Here is a 15,458-nt window from a genome sequence, read left to right on the forward strand (position 1 = left end):
TATGTAGAAGAACGCGAGATGTATCTCCGGGACTTAGCGGAGTGAAACGTGGTTGCGCATCGGATCGCGAGCTTAACGGCAGGTCTGTAAAAAGTTACGCGGGGAAGTAAACGAAATGGGGCAACAATAAACGAACGCATAGGCGAAAGAGGAGCGGTCGATGGAAACGTCAAAATGTAACACGGCGTTACGAGGCACGTACAAACGGCCGGTTGTTCTGCAATAATGCTGGTATTGTTGAGCTTATCAAGCGAGGCTAATTGGACGCCAACAGCTGGACCGAGGCTTCGCTGTAGCCCGGGCTGCAGTCCGCGAGCCTCTACTTTACACTGATAATGTAATGGGACCTATCTCGAACACAAAAGGCCGCAATAGATTAATGGATTTGTCTGAAATTGTCACCGAGTGTCAAAACAAATCGATGGGGAAAGCGGGAGACAGTATTTGCTACTAGACGGAGAGCTGTGCGTTGCATCGTCGGCGTTGAACGCGTTAATCCCCTTTATCGGCCTTTCAACGAAATTGCATGCAAATGCGAAATGCAGTTCGACACGAATCCGACAAGGTTTCCAACGTAAAACTTATAGTCCTATTTTCATCTGACCTTTTCGGATTGCTTTTCCATGCATGACTATCTACTATATGTCTGTATTTCTGCCACAATTATATATATATTTTTCATTTTAATTAAAGTTAACATTGATTTCGATCTTGTTATCACGATTTTGTGCGTCATAATGATAACACTATCGAGTTTCTTAAAACAATAAGCGAGCGTTGTAACTCCTCGCTACTTGAGTTTACGACGAAGCAGAAGACAACGCGACGCGCGCGACGCAGTTGAGGCAGGCGATCGTATCGACTTTCACAACAGGAACACGAGGAGGCTATGTGTTTGCGTTGCGAGAACCAACTTCGCGGCTCGGGTGTGTGCGTGATGAACGCGCGCGAGCGTTACGCACATCGCGCGTGCAGTAATAATAGCTGGGGCGAGCCTCGATTAGAGCCTGCTCGTATGTAAGTAGTAAGCAGGAGCGCAAGAAACGGCAGCGGGGCCGCGACGTGCTTCTGTTTTGCTGAGAAAGAGATGAGGAAGATTGCGCGCAGAACGTACATATGTATGTCGGATTTTGCACCAGCAACCGTACGCAGTTCCGTCTATAACGAAAGAAGCAAATTGCCGCGTTCTCTCGTGAAAATGGACCACTGTTTCGCAGTCGGCCGATGCCCTCTCGCCGCGCTCATACACATATATTGACTCGTTCGTATATTTACATATAGGTATTTCAAGCGTTTCAATCACCGTTGACAATTACGCTGACGCGCGATAATTTACGTGTCGACTGTTCAATTTTGCACCGCTTTTTCGGACCATTATCAGTTTTCGATAAATGTGTTCGCGGGAGATTCGGTTCTCACGTAGCTCGTTAATATATCTCTAAACGAGCGCGCGAGTTACTTTCAAGCGGTGCATTTAAATTGGTATAGAAGCATACACCCAATCGGAATCGGCCGATAATTGCTGTATCCTTCGTATAATGCTAGAAATGAAACGCGGACTACTTTAACCGGATTAAAGTCGGAGGGTAGAGAGAGAGAGAGACCGAGGCCGAGGTTGAGTGAGGTTCCGTGTTGATTTTAACGAAATCTTCGTTTCCCTCCTCTCGCCCCGATTGGCGGCGCATGGCGGCCACGCTCGGAATCGAAACTTCGTCGCGATTCTCTCGCCTCGAGTTTACCGAGTTCGAAACTAGTCGACCGTCCAATCGGACGGGGTATCGCGCAAAGTCTGTGTCTCCCGAGACCCGTACTGTCCCTGGGTCGGGCAAAATTAGTCGATAAACCCCGGTTTAAAGTTCCCGAACTTCTATACAGGAGTTTGCCCCCGCGAGGCAGTAGGAATTTACTTCCCCGTCGCGGATCAAGGAAAATAAAGGGTGAGACAAGGAAAGGAAGCTGAAACTGAAGGAAGGGGGTCAGGGAGAAACAGTGGATGATTTTTCTCAAACAAGCTGCGGACTTGGCAAAAGAATTGTTGCAACGAAAAGTCTGTTGTTCTTTTTGTAAGTCAGTTAATCGAACGATTACCTCTTAATGGTCCTTTCTAAAAATTATGACCAAATCTCAAATTATTTATAATACTCTCGAATTGAAAAAAAGAAGGAGAGCGAAGACTGTGAAAGAGCTGAATCTTTTCCCGTGTAGAATCGTGTCAGGATTTCTTCTCCGACTGTACCAATCAGCAAGGCGCCACAGAAAACGCATTAATGAGTAAACCACTGGCCGGTGCGTCGTTCCCGACGCGTTAATACGTTTATTTCCCTGAGTCGGAGTCCTAACGACGTTCGTGGAATCGGCGATCGCGCGATCACGTTCCTCGCGCTTCCCGGATGTGCGAATGTCGGCCGCGATTATCTCGGAGGCGCGACGCTACTGATTGATTGAGGCATCGAATTTCATTAATCGCTCGTTAGCCGATGCGCGCCTCGTATGTAAATCTCGCTCGTGTGTACGACTAGATAGCGGGTATATAATGTAGATAGCGGGTTATCGGTCGTTCTTGCCAAGTGAATCGTTCTTTCCCTGCGGCTCTCGCCGGAACCGTGATTCATTTAGTTGAAAATAATAACGCGCCACGCTCTTCTCTCGTCTGTATGCGCACGATTCGAGCACTTCTCTCGTCTCCGCGACACTTCTGATCTTTCTCCATCCCGTCAGCCACATCTCTCGCTCCCCGTCTCTCTGCATCGTTATTTTCTTCTTCTCGTGAATGTCAGTCTTTCTTCATCATCGGAAAATCGCGGCAGCCTATTATCGGTCAACGTTCCGTATTTAGCACATCAACTGAAAAATTTCTCTTGCCTCGAGCGCACAATTTTTGTATAATGTCTGATTAATCACGTGCGTGAAATTGCTAATTAATAATAAACACAACTGATTTTTCGTACTCAATCGATAAATGTTTAAAAATAAATTAAAAACTTTACGGCGCATTTGGTTGTCATCGCGAATTTTTTATTTATCTCCTTCGTTCGCTTTCGTTCTTTTCTTATTGTTCGCCTTTGTCTACGCGTGACAGTGGCAGTCCTCTGCGTTACGGCGATCCGAGCGGGTCAGCTGGATAAAGAAAGCTCTTTCTAGTCGCAGTCGTTCGCGCAGCAACATCGGCCAACGACGATGTCGACGAAGACGACGATGGCCGCACGATAGGTCTCCACGTTGGTAAATGGTCATTGAGTCAATTACGCGGATAAAGTGCGCCATTGTGCGGCGCGGCAGCGATTTTTCTAACCCCGTTCTCCTGTCACAGACGTTCGCGGGGTTAGATGGATAACGACTCGTGCCTAATGACGTGCGTTTATTTGATACGGTAGTTAGCACACTTCCTTGTCGTTCCCCTTGCTAATGGAATCAAAGAATAAGACGCAGAATGTATTGATCTCTTAAGTTCTTAAAAGCATAGATTTGTAATTTCTTGTAAGTTAAGTATGAAGTAGCGTGTAAACTTCAAGTCGTAGTGAAAAGATGGTTTGATTGAGAGAAATCTTTGCGAATAACATTCAATAAACCGATTGCTCTGAGAGTAATTAAGATAATCGAAATCACTTGTTATTAAAAATGATGTTTGGTAAATTAGTCGTTTATTCATATGCATTTTGCAGCGTTTGTTCGTATTTTCACGGTTTCAATATTTAGTCCTAATATTATTCAGAATTTAAATGCGCAATATAAGCGATAATGAAAATGAACGCTGATGAAAGATGATAACGTGCGAGTGATGATACAGCTGGACGACGGCATAATAACAACAGCGTGTGATGTTCACTTCTTGATAAAGCGATTACGATAATGACACATTATTATCATCCCGTGATACGATGTAGTTATGTGCTCACGCTCCTGAATTGTTCTTTTATTACTATTGTTATATCGCTTCGTATTTCCGGTCTATGTATCGGTCGGCGAGTCTATGAGAACTTGGAGCGGATAAATTTTTTATGATCGAATTGATCGAACGGCGCCTTTCTTTCATATTTTATGCGCAAATTGTTTTTCCTGGATTCAATCGAAAATAAAGATGCAAATGTTTTATATCGCAAATTTCAATTATTTAAGTACGTTTTGTAAATTATTACTCTAAAATACGGATAAATATGAAATAGCAAATTGCAATATCTAGTGCTTCGTGAAACAATAAATTCGCTTTCCCTTTAGAGATAAATTTTCCCACAAGTCTCACGTGCTAACGAATGTATCGCAGGTTTCGCGATACCGGAAATTCACTTAGTAAGGTGTAATTATCCCGTACAGCTCTCTCTCATATGTTAAATCAAAATCCCACGATCGGCGCTGCCCGTTGTACTCAATTATAGCATTTATAATGCGGTGTGTCATCGGTAGGGCAGCGGCAGTCACGAGTTATTATTCACGAGAAAGAGCGTATATATACCGCGGTACCGAGTGTTTCTCTTGGCGCGTATACGCCCGTAATATTCGGTTAGCCCCGTGCACGTGATCTTTGGAAAGTTAACGATAGGTTCGGTACCACCGGCACGTTTAACCCCTTCCTCGTTCAGCCGCATTATGAATATACCCCGGATACGCGTGAGTGCTACTTCGCACGCCTTCGCATTTACCCCTTTTATATCTTATCGATTTTTTTTTCATCGACACTGAATTGCACTCGGCGACATGGATTCGCGATCAAACGCACAAATAAAATCAATGTCGAATAAAGATCCTTTTGAATTTGAGATGTGTAGTATTCATAAATTGTGCAGATCAAAGTTCGCGGTTGAAGTGAATTCACATCGTCCGGTTCGTTATGGATCCATCGGTAGAAATTAAAGAATTTTGTATTCTATACACGAAAAATTAAATTGCAATTACAATTTTCAAAGATTTAATTGCGTCGTTTTGCTGTCAGTTTTGTAATTTTTTTTCTCCCGACTAAACAACGAGTTCTTGTCTAAAATTATCGCTTGTAGTTAATTATAGTTGAGACGCTAGGCGTGTATTCGCGCGCGATTTACTCTCCGCACAGGGACGGCGCGCGGGCGTGGGATTACACGTGTTTCAAAAGAACGGTCAGCCGACACGCACGTGAGACAAAAGACGACGATTGGGCGCCGGTAAATATGCGGGGGCCTCTCCGGTGTGTTTATTCAAATTCGGTTCGACACGCGGAAAACAAGCGTGCGCATCGCGCGCGCGATGGACACGCGAGACTTGCGTGCACGTAGTGCAGTATACCTACGTACGCGCTCATCAGCTAAGTGCTCCCGACGCTGTCTCCTGCCGGTTTACGCGCGTACGATTTGTTTTAGCAAATGAAGAGGAAATGGGTACCGTCAAATTCGCTTAATTTCGGCCGTACCTACTCAAGCCACGCACGCACTTAACGCTGTTATCGTTGCATTTCACGTGCGCTCGCGTATCATTAATCTGCATATTTATCATTGGTTCGAAACACTTGTGTCGTTATGAAATAATCGTCCCAGCTTTGCGCGATTATTAAGTCGATTTATTGCAATACTTAGTCCGATAATATTTAATGTATATTTTGTGCGAATAATAATGAAAATAAAATATGAGGATTATTGCAAAGCAACACGTACAGCTTCAATTTGTTTTAAAATAAAAATAAAACGTAAAATGTGTTTCAAAATGAAGAATTTTTTTTAGATGTATGAATATTATTTTATGTTCTTAACAACTTTTCGCGCATCAGCATAAATCTACGCTCTCAGTTTACGTGCCTATTCATTGTCGAGCCCGTGGAATTCATTTTAGGTGGATGTTACCGTTATCATCAGATCAATCTTCGTATCAGCCCTAAAACGTGATGTATCGATCTCCGCGGACGCGGCGCAAATAATGTCGTCGCGCGTAACCACCGGTGCCGACTAATGAATTCTTAGTGTCCGCGCGCTCGGTTCTCGAGCATTCCCGGACACGCGAGCTCCTCGTGGAGGGTTAATTTAATACACATAGATCGCCCGCAGGTATATCCCCACCCAGCCAGGTATCTTCCGTCTCCACCCTACGTCGACGAGCAGACCGCGAAACCGACGCCGCGCCGCGCATAATACTCCGTTATATCCTTCCGACCCCTCATTCGTTTACCCTCGCGCGCGCGGGGGTTGGAAAGAGTTATATCCACGATCTTCTATCAGCGCGCCACGGTAATGAGAACACGACGATCATTGAAATAATACGCCACGGTGAAATGAGATATGCCACCTTACTTGCGTACGTGCTCCTATTGTATGCGGAGCAGAACGCGGGACGTTTTATCGGGAAATGCAGAGATGATGTAAGTGCGTCTCGAGGGGTAATCACTTCCAATGATAGTTGTATCGAGTAAATATATTTGAGCAAATGCGTATAATAATAACTCGCGATTATTTGTAATTAACGATACAAAACGTGACAAAATTTTAAAGAAATTGATCTTTCATTAGTGGAAACTTTATATATTGATTTGTTTGAAATTGAGAAATTGAGGATAATGTCCCTTATTTTTTCAATAAGTCATAATCTACGTTTTACCTTTGTTAAGATTTGTTAACCATGCGAGATATTGGAAGTGCAAGATTTCAAGTTACGGTGACAGGTCGTTGTACCGATGAATGCTGGCGCGTACTATTCTTCCGGATTTCCGTTCGCGGCAGAAAATTCCAAATGGCTGGGAGAAATCTGATAACGGTTGTCTCCCGGGGCTTGAGCGCGTCTAAGATGTTCCGCTATCGAGTTTATACGATCGTCTCAAGCGGACTGTCTCAGCGCGTCTCTTTAAGTCGCGTGGCTATGTGTGAGTACGGGGCGTTGAGAACCTCGTTAGATCGATCGACGGAGTGGCGCGCGAGTGTCCAATTATCATGATTCTCTTATCGAGTACCTTCCTCGGCTCACCGCGAAGTGGAGGAACTCGGAAAATGGCCCCCGAATAAATCAATCGGCCGCCGAACTTCCCGATCCGACTTCGTGATCGCGTGCGCGGTCGATGCCTCCGGGAGGAGAGGGATCGGGAATTGGCATAAACTTCGGGGGGCTGATTGTCCGTGACGAGCTCATCCGGGCCGATTTTATGGCTATGTAACGTGCATCCCGCTTTACTACCGCGATGTTCCCATTTATCGTGAATTTCACTCTCGCGTCGCGGAACTCGTTACGAAATGTTCCGAGAACACGTTATTACGGGACGCAGTCGTTAGACGACGAATATTACTGCGGTGTGCATTTCTGTAGAATTTTCCTAAATTAACGAAATTTCGTTGTTGCGCGATATAGCCCGCGTCTAATAGACAAACGATATTATCGAATGATCACGATATCACATGTCTTCGTCGAATTCTTTCCCAATTTGCCACTTATTTGTAATAAAAATGGCAATTCCACGTCGTAAACGGACACGAACGGGTCTTACGTCTATCATAGGCTCTTGAGTTGTACAAAAATTGATCGTTAAATATATGCTTATACTCAGTACGATTGAAAATTAATTGATAAAAATAACACGAAAGCGACAACGACGGCGTATAGTAACTTGGTCAGCGAGAATTTCGGTTTCGCGTTGGAAATTAAAACGTATTTCACTTTACGCGTGTAATGGGAGCGGAAGCGTTAAGCAACTACCACCGCGGGGTGGCGGAAAATATCGGTCCGCGTGCAGTAACATTTTATCTCGCGCCGATCCCAGCGATATCGTCGAGCCCCAAATTTTCGAGGATTTTGACCGTGCGAGCGGATCGGCCGATTCGTATCGGAAGCTCCGGTAGTTCCACCACCGCGACAAAGTTGCGTGGTGAATACACGATAGGGTCGCGGCGACGACCATAGGTGGTGGTCTCAGGGCGCGGGGGAGGATTGCACTCTCTGGCAACCTAACCCATATCGCGTTGAGGATGGGATAGCGCGAGGGGTGGCGCGGCGGTGATCCACCCGCGCATTCGTCCATCGCGTCCGTACTAATCTGTGGTCCAGTCGTAAACCGTTTAATTCCGCACCGTGATAAACCGCGCCCGCCGTTTATTGCCTGCGCCACCCCGGGTCACTCTGCCACCCCCTCGGAAAACCACCCTCACCCGGAGGATCGTACGAGTCTCTGCGCTCGTGTGCGACGAGTTCATCCGGGCGAGTGTAATTAATAGATATTATTTATTCCCAGTGCGTTTACGGTCGTTGCACCGATAACCGGTCGAATGACAAATCGACAGAGCAATCTATATCTTTTTGTGTATAATAATATACAATGTACAATAAAATTATCATTATTATTATTATTATTACACGTTTTCTTAAATGTCGACTTTAAATGGGTAAATGATGATTTTTTACAGCGTATTTCGTGAGATATGACTTAATTAGGTCTTTTCCTCCCGTTTGACCCTTTCATTTTTACGCGAGAAAGGTGGAGAAGAAAGAGGCCGCGGTGAATGGCGAAATTTCAGAGGGGGAATTTTCATGCTGCCTTTTAATCCTCTTTTACGTTTCACGGTGGTCAAAAGAGCTTTGGTGTTTTTTTTTTAACTACAACGAAGGGGGATCAAAGAGCACGAAGAACGGTCATCGTCATTGGCACGGAATGTATTTAATCGTTTCATCAGCGTTCGCTCTACATTGTATTTTCCGATTAGTTGATTCACCCGTAAAACACGCGTATATTTTTGCCGTATATGTTTCTCAAAGCATCTGTTACTTTTTCGAGAGCACCTATTCCACGAAACCTGGTAGTAAGCTTAAATCCTCAAGATAAAATCCGATAAGCCAATTTCGCATTCGATTTCGCAATTTACGTCCATTCCTGCTCAGGTATCGCTTATTTAATGCCGTCGGAGACATCTATCAATTTAATTGGGCAATGTTAATTCCGCCGACGATGGCCTATAAACCGTGGGTGTATTGCTAACGAGACGCAGTATGGGGTAGTTCGGTTTCCCTGGGTCCAGCCGCGATTGCATATATATTGCATATCCTGAGCGAATACAGCGAGCGAGCGCGCGCGCGCGCGCGCGAAAGAGAGAGAGAGAGAGCGCCGAAGCTACTGGCTACTGTTAATCAGTTTAGAGTTTATGTCCCTCCATAAACCCGGGCGGTCCCCGTCTAGATGTCATTAATAAAACCCCCGTTGATAACTCGAAAAGTCGCAAGATATAACCGGACGGGTAACATCGTCGTCGTCGTCGTCGTCGTCGCTCTGATCGTCCCCGTGGTGGTTGTGAAGTGTATAAACTTTTGTACACGTGGAGTGGTCGTTATACGTCTCGACGAGAGAGAAGAATTTATTGCCGATATCCGCATCACTCTTCTTCGAATATAACAGCTTTTTCATTTCGATGATGGCGCTCTTAATCTAGCGTTTCGGATAATTACCAGGATTACATCGATGTTTTCGTAGATTTTTTTATTCTGCCGACCGAGTAAACTTTCAGATAAGCAAAGCTACGTAATTGGAAAGGCTCGTTAGTGCAACGTTAATTGCGATATCTTTGCAATGACGTTATCTATAATTTTTCAATAACTTTGTCATCGGTGACAAAAATATGTGCAAGCTTACAATTTTTATTTAACGATTATTTTTATACATGGCTTATTTTGTCGAGTGGTGTGAAGATTATGTCCAGTTTCAGTTTTTTTTCCACGATTTTGTTGCGAGTTAGGTATTTTCGATATATCGCCCGAACGGTGTATGGAAAAAAGATAGTCCCTTCAAATATCGGCGTATGATAGCCGGCTATGATATCGCGATGGCTCTCACCGCTCTCACACATTTTACAGGATTAAAACTCAGGCACGTATCGGCGTATTTGTGTGTGCGTGTGGCTGACTGATACATTTCGAGTTTTAACGATGATCCGGGCAATAACTTCGGGCTTAACTGTGGGGTGAGTTGTGGCTTTCGCTCGATCACCAATCATTGTTTATGCCTCTAGTAATTAACTAATGTTCTTCTCTATGCAAATTACGCGCCGTTTCGTGTTTCCATCCGATACATCGCGCGGTCGAAATGAATTATTAATGCTGAGAGCACATCTCGGAGACGCAAAGAATAATTGGAATTTTTATTTGTATGAAATGTGTTAAATGTACAATATTCCAATATTATTTTTAATATGTTTGAAACAATTTCTATCACAAAATTTATTAAAAATCCGGATGAATTGTTTGATAATAAATCTTTCATGGAATTTAATATTAATGGGATGGCGAATGCATCACAATTGAATGCAAAATTATACAAACTGAATTTTCGTCTTACTATCAGAGATGTCATCATGTGTAGAACCGCGATTCTAGTCAGTACAGCTGCGGTGCAAACTATGACCGTAGAATGTTGCAACGTAAGCATCCCTTAACCGTTTCTCGCACGTTTTCACGCCCTCCCGCGAACACACGTGCGCTCCTCCTGGCAAGCGAAGCGCATTTGCATCGTCAGACGGGTAACGGCAGCAGCGATGCGACGTACAATAATTATTACGATCGGGAGGCCGTAGAAGGGCATGTAGCATCGCGTACATCGCGTACGTAGCTGCGTAGCTTGCGTAAAGGCGGGAAGGCGATAAGATCGAATGCGTGTGTCCCCGCGGGCACCCTCCTGTCGCCGTGTCTAACGCGTGAGACACGCACGGCCTTACGGTGCGTGCTGCATGTCTGCTCGAGCCGATGCCCGGTCCTCTCTCCTTCGGACGTGCGAGGACGGTTGCGTGCATGCAGACTGACCTTCGCAACAGCGCGTACGCAAGGGACAGTGTCTCTCAAGCCTTTGATCGCTGCCTGCAAAGAGAGAAATATTAAGATGTGTTGATTCCATGAGGGTGAATTGAGAAATACTTGTGGTACTTTGAAGATATATTTGAGTCGGGTTTGCTTTTTAAGTAAGCGATCTTGCGTAGGCGGAAGAACTTTGGACACTTTAAGGCATCTTTGAATTTGAGAAACGCTGGATGTCATAGGGCCTCGAGGCTACTCGCTCAAATTGCGCCACTTTCAATTAGTTTCGAGGGCGAATCATCGTGATAAGGAGTATTATTTGTGCTGGTTTACTTCGGAGCCGCTACTAATTCTACACTCGTTCGTTATTTCACGTGATATTTTACATATTACAATAAAGTACATATTACAGTTCTATGTTCTATCCATACGTGTGCGCGCTTTATATTTATCCGGAATGATTTATATTTTTCTACCTTTTAATAATTACTGTCGATATTTATTTTATTTATTTATGTACGAAGTGTAAAGGATATTTATATCTCTCTTAAATGCTTTTTCTTTTCGTTACTTTTTTCTGCTATCACTTAAACCTGCTATCGATTTTCGATTATTTATACTTGAAAATTTGTAGAAGGTGCATGCCGTGACGACGTTCGTCGCGGTACATCGACTCGAAATCGCTTGTGCGCCGTAAATGTGTACGACGGAATAGTGCACGGATAAGAGTATGATCCATTAGCCGTAGGAGAAGGTAATATGGCATTAGCACGCGCGAAAGGGCGTGCTGACCTATCCCACTCACGGAGGTCGTACGAAAGGGGAAAAGGTAATGGGTGGAGGCGCCGACCCTTCCTCGTCATCGTTGGCACAGTTAATTACCGTCGAATATGATTTCACAGACCGAAGAAGAGTCAGAAGTGCACACTTATCGTGGACCATGTAATCGGCAGTTTCGCGTATGTAACCCGCTGGAGCGATTACGTTTTAATGGTTATCCCCGTAATTATCTCGTACCGACAGAATGGTACATTTATTCGCCGAGATTGAAGCCTTATCATCAGTTACGCCTTGATGGAATATACATTTTAACACGAGATAAATTCTTGAAAAACGAAATTATTTAAAATTGTAACGTATTACAAAATGTCAAAGCTGTTTTTTCACTTCTTCGTAGCGTTGTCAATTAATTAAGCATTTACGTGTGAATAAGATGGAATATTTTCGCGCGTCTCACAAATGCGTTCGTCGCTCTCTCGTCTGTATATATACGAATAAAGAAAACTAGACCGACTGGCTGGCACCGCCGGTGCAGTTTCGGTGCACGAAACGCGAGAAATATGAAATTCGTTTCCTCACGGACTTTGAATTGGTATATTATTCAAAGTGTTTCTCACGGTTTCGGCTCAATCTTTCGCTTCTTTTTCCTTACGTCTTTTCATCGTCTGGTCTTTCCATCCGCCTCCTTTTCATTTCATTGAATCCGTGCAGCTGTATCCTACAAATCCAGGCGTAAGTCCAATGTTTTCCATAGCCTGTTAAACGATTAAAAACATTAAATTAAATTCATAAGATAGTTTCGTACATTACCGATTTATATGCTACTTACTACTATGAATGACTTTTTTATATGTTATTTGTTTTGAATATAGTTTGAAAAGAACCAAAATGAATTTTAATATCAATACCATAAAAAACAATTTGGATGATCATAATTTTGAAAATATATTACTGACAATGAGTCATACTGCACATTATCATTTTCGAACTTTTAAAAATACTAAAATATAATGATGTTTATACAATTTATTTATATGTATCAGTAATATATATATATATATATATATATATATGTGTGTGTAAATTATACGAGTCAACTTTTGTCGATTGTATCGCTTGTCCTACGAGGCGTTATCGTCGTTATTAGCCATCGAGGATCTGTCGAGGCCGTGGCGAACGCGGCTGTTAAATTTCCGAGGATACGCGGGTATTCTGGCGACTCTGGAAAATGTCGGTTGATACGCGACGATCATTTGTCAGTGTGACGTACTCTCGCGTGCACGTACGTATGAAGGAAAGCGGGACGCGGGCCGAAAACTTTTATGACTTTTAATCAGACGAACGGCCGGGCCGAATGCCGTGATGCGAGTTCATTTGCGCTAATGAAATCAGTGTTATCTCTTCCCGAGGCTCGTATTGCGCCAACTGCTATTCCGCGCAGAACTGTATTATAAACCGTAATGGCTGTTGTCCAAATGCTCCGAAGTCTGCAGTAAAGAGAGAAAGAAAGGGAGACGTAGAGAGACAAAGAGAAAGAAGAAAAATAACTGTGTATGAAGCACATTTATGTATGTATGTATGTTTCTATGTCTACCAATAATGCTATGCGTCAACAATGCTACATCATTAGAATCGTGCTATTATTACAGCTATAATGCTGTGACGATGATGCTCTTTGATCCTAAAGAGTACTTATGAAGATAATGGGTCTGTTTTCTGTTACTGAACTGGCTGCACTAGTTCAGAGTTTATCTTTTTTACTCCCCATTGGAATGAAAAAGATAAACTCTGAACTAGTGCAGCCAGTTCAGTAACAAAAAACAGACCCAATATTATTACAGTTTTTATTGTTAGTCACATCATGTTAATGATTACTATGTAGTATCCTTAGATAAAAGTTGAAGGATTATAATCTTACAATATCTCGATAATTGCTTGTCGGAGGAAAAAGAAAAGAATATTTTTACATGCAGCATATATGATACTGAATTTTTTTTTTTGAGAGATAAACGACGATACAGATACAAAGTATGTACCTTGAACTTCCTTCGCATTCTGACACATACAGGCTTAATTAATGTTTGATTAAAACGATGCTTTACATTTGTATCATTATGTCTTTTAACAACTCTATTGACGATAAATATTAAAATGCATTACAAGGTGACATTGTCTCATAAATAACTAAGTATTAAGCATAGAATAAATATTCACTTAATCATAGTATTAGCAAAGTAGTATTCAATTTATTCACTTATTATAAGTCAATAGTTTTGCATTACTATCTACATTGTGTTTCGAGCTGTAAAATGACATGCCTACGACTAAAAAATTCGTGATATCGTTGACATAAATAACTTATCCTCGATATTCCGACGTATCATTTATGCTCCCTTATGGAAATCCCTGACGGTATCGCGGCGGGATAACCCACGCGCTTACGTGACTGCGGACGGTGAATTAACGGCGAAGCGATTTCGCGGCATTATATCGCCGGCTACTTGGCAAATGGAGACGGCATTATATCTCGCGGCACGTGCTGCTTGGTAATCAGGCGGAGTACCTGGCTGCGTGGCGGAATATTGCAGGGTTTCTGGTTCGGGTCCACTATTTTCCGCGACGACGCGCCATCCGTCCGCGTATGGCGTGCTACCAAGTATTATCACGCTCGCTCCCGTCGTCGGTTTCGCACAGACGACGCTCTTTAATAATATCTCATCTGGTTTCCTACCCTCCGCGCGAACGAAGCGCGTTTCGACTTTCGACCGGCGATTAGCGTCGTGTGTTCCGCGCTGAAGCGTTTCAAATTAAATGGCTTGGTGCACCTGAGCCCTGAGCCTTGAGCTCTATGACGCCGACGAAATTGTCACGATGCGTGAAAGAAAAGAGATGACTAGATATATTTCACTGTCGGTCCATATTTCATTTTTAGCCTTCAAGTCAGTTGTTTGCAAGTGATTTTGTTCGTAGAAATGGGATTCGGCAAATAATTAAAAAAATAATTTAAGAGATAACTAAATGTTTGTAATAAAAAAGATAAGTACTAATTACAGAATTTGAGTTTGAAACAGCTTGCCCGCACAGAATAGACTTCGAACAAAGAAGTGCCGAGCGAATACTACCCTTCGTTGTTTGAATGGAAATTGTGGAATAATAGCGAATAAGTGCAAGGATCTTGATCTTGTAACATTATGCAAATGAATACGCGGAAGAAGTCCTGAGTTTCTGTAATCTAGATTTTTGTTCTTTTAAGGATCTTCGTGATTTCGATATTATTCCTTAAACGTTTTCACATAAATGCCCGAATAATAACGTATTTGCATATGATTCTTATTTTGACAAATAAATTTTTATTGGATACGATAATTGGTTCACGGTGTTGGTTTTTTATTTGTTTCATATGTGATGTGTTTAAGTTACATCGCGCGTTCTCTACAGTATTTTATTTGTAGCTATTGTAGTGTGTATCGTAATTTTGTATTTATTAAACGTAGAGAATCCAGAAAAAAAGAAATAGTTTATGGGACGAGGATGCGGTATTTTTATTTCATCGATGAGTTAAAAACCGTTCTTAGGAAGCGTAGTTTTCCCACAGAATAGTCCGCATGAAAGAGTCCCCGTAATAATAGGTTACCGTCAGGACTCGCTTCTCTAGCCACGTCTATTCAACCTGTCATTCGCGTTTTGCGGTTGCTATTGTGATTTGCAATGGTAACCCTTCGCACATCCTGTCTATTGTCGCGAAAACGTTTGCTCGTGCTCCTACCGCTTCCTCCTTTTCTGCATGTTCCCTATTTTTCCCCGTTTCTTTGCACTTGTTCTGGAATTCTTTATCTGTTTCTTCAAGCTTTTCTCCATTAGTGATTATACTTGCACAACCGTAAAACTACGCAAACACTTTATTATATAAACAAGTTCACTTGTAATAATTATATACCTCTATTTTTTCCGAGAAAACAAATGAT

Source organism: Temnothorax curvispinosus, unplaced genomic scaffold (assembly GCF_003070985.1).
Source record: "Temnothorax curvispinosus isolate PA1 unplaced genomic scaffold, ASM307098v1 QBEX01011515.1, whole genome shotgun sequence".
Taxonomy (NCBI): Eukaryota; Metazoa; Arthropoda; class Insecta; order Hymenoptera; family Formicidae; genus Temnothorax; species Temnothorax curvispinosus.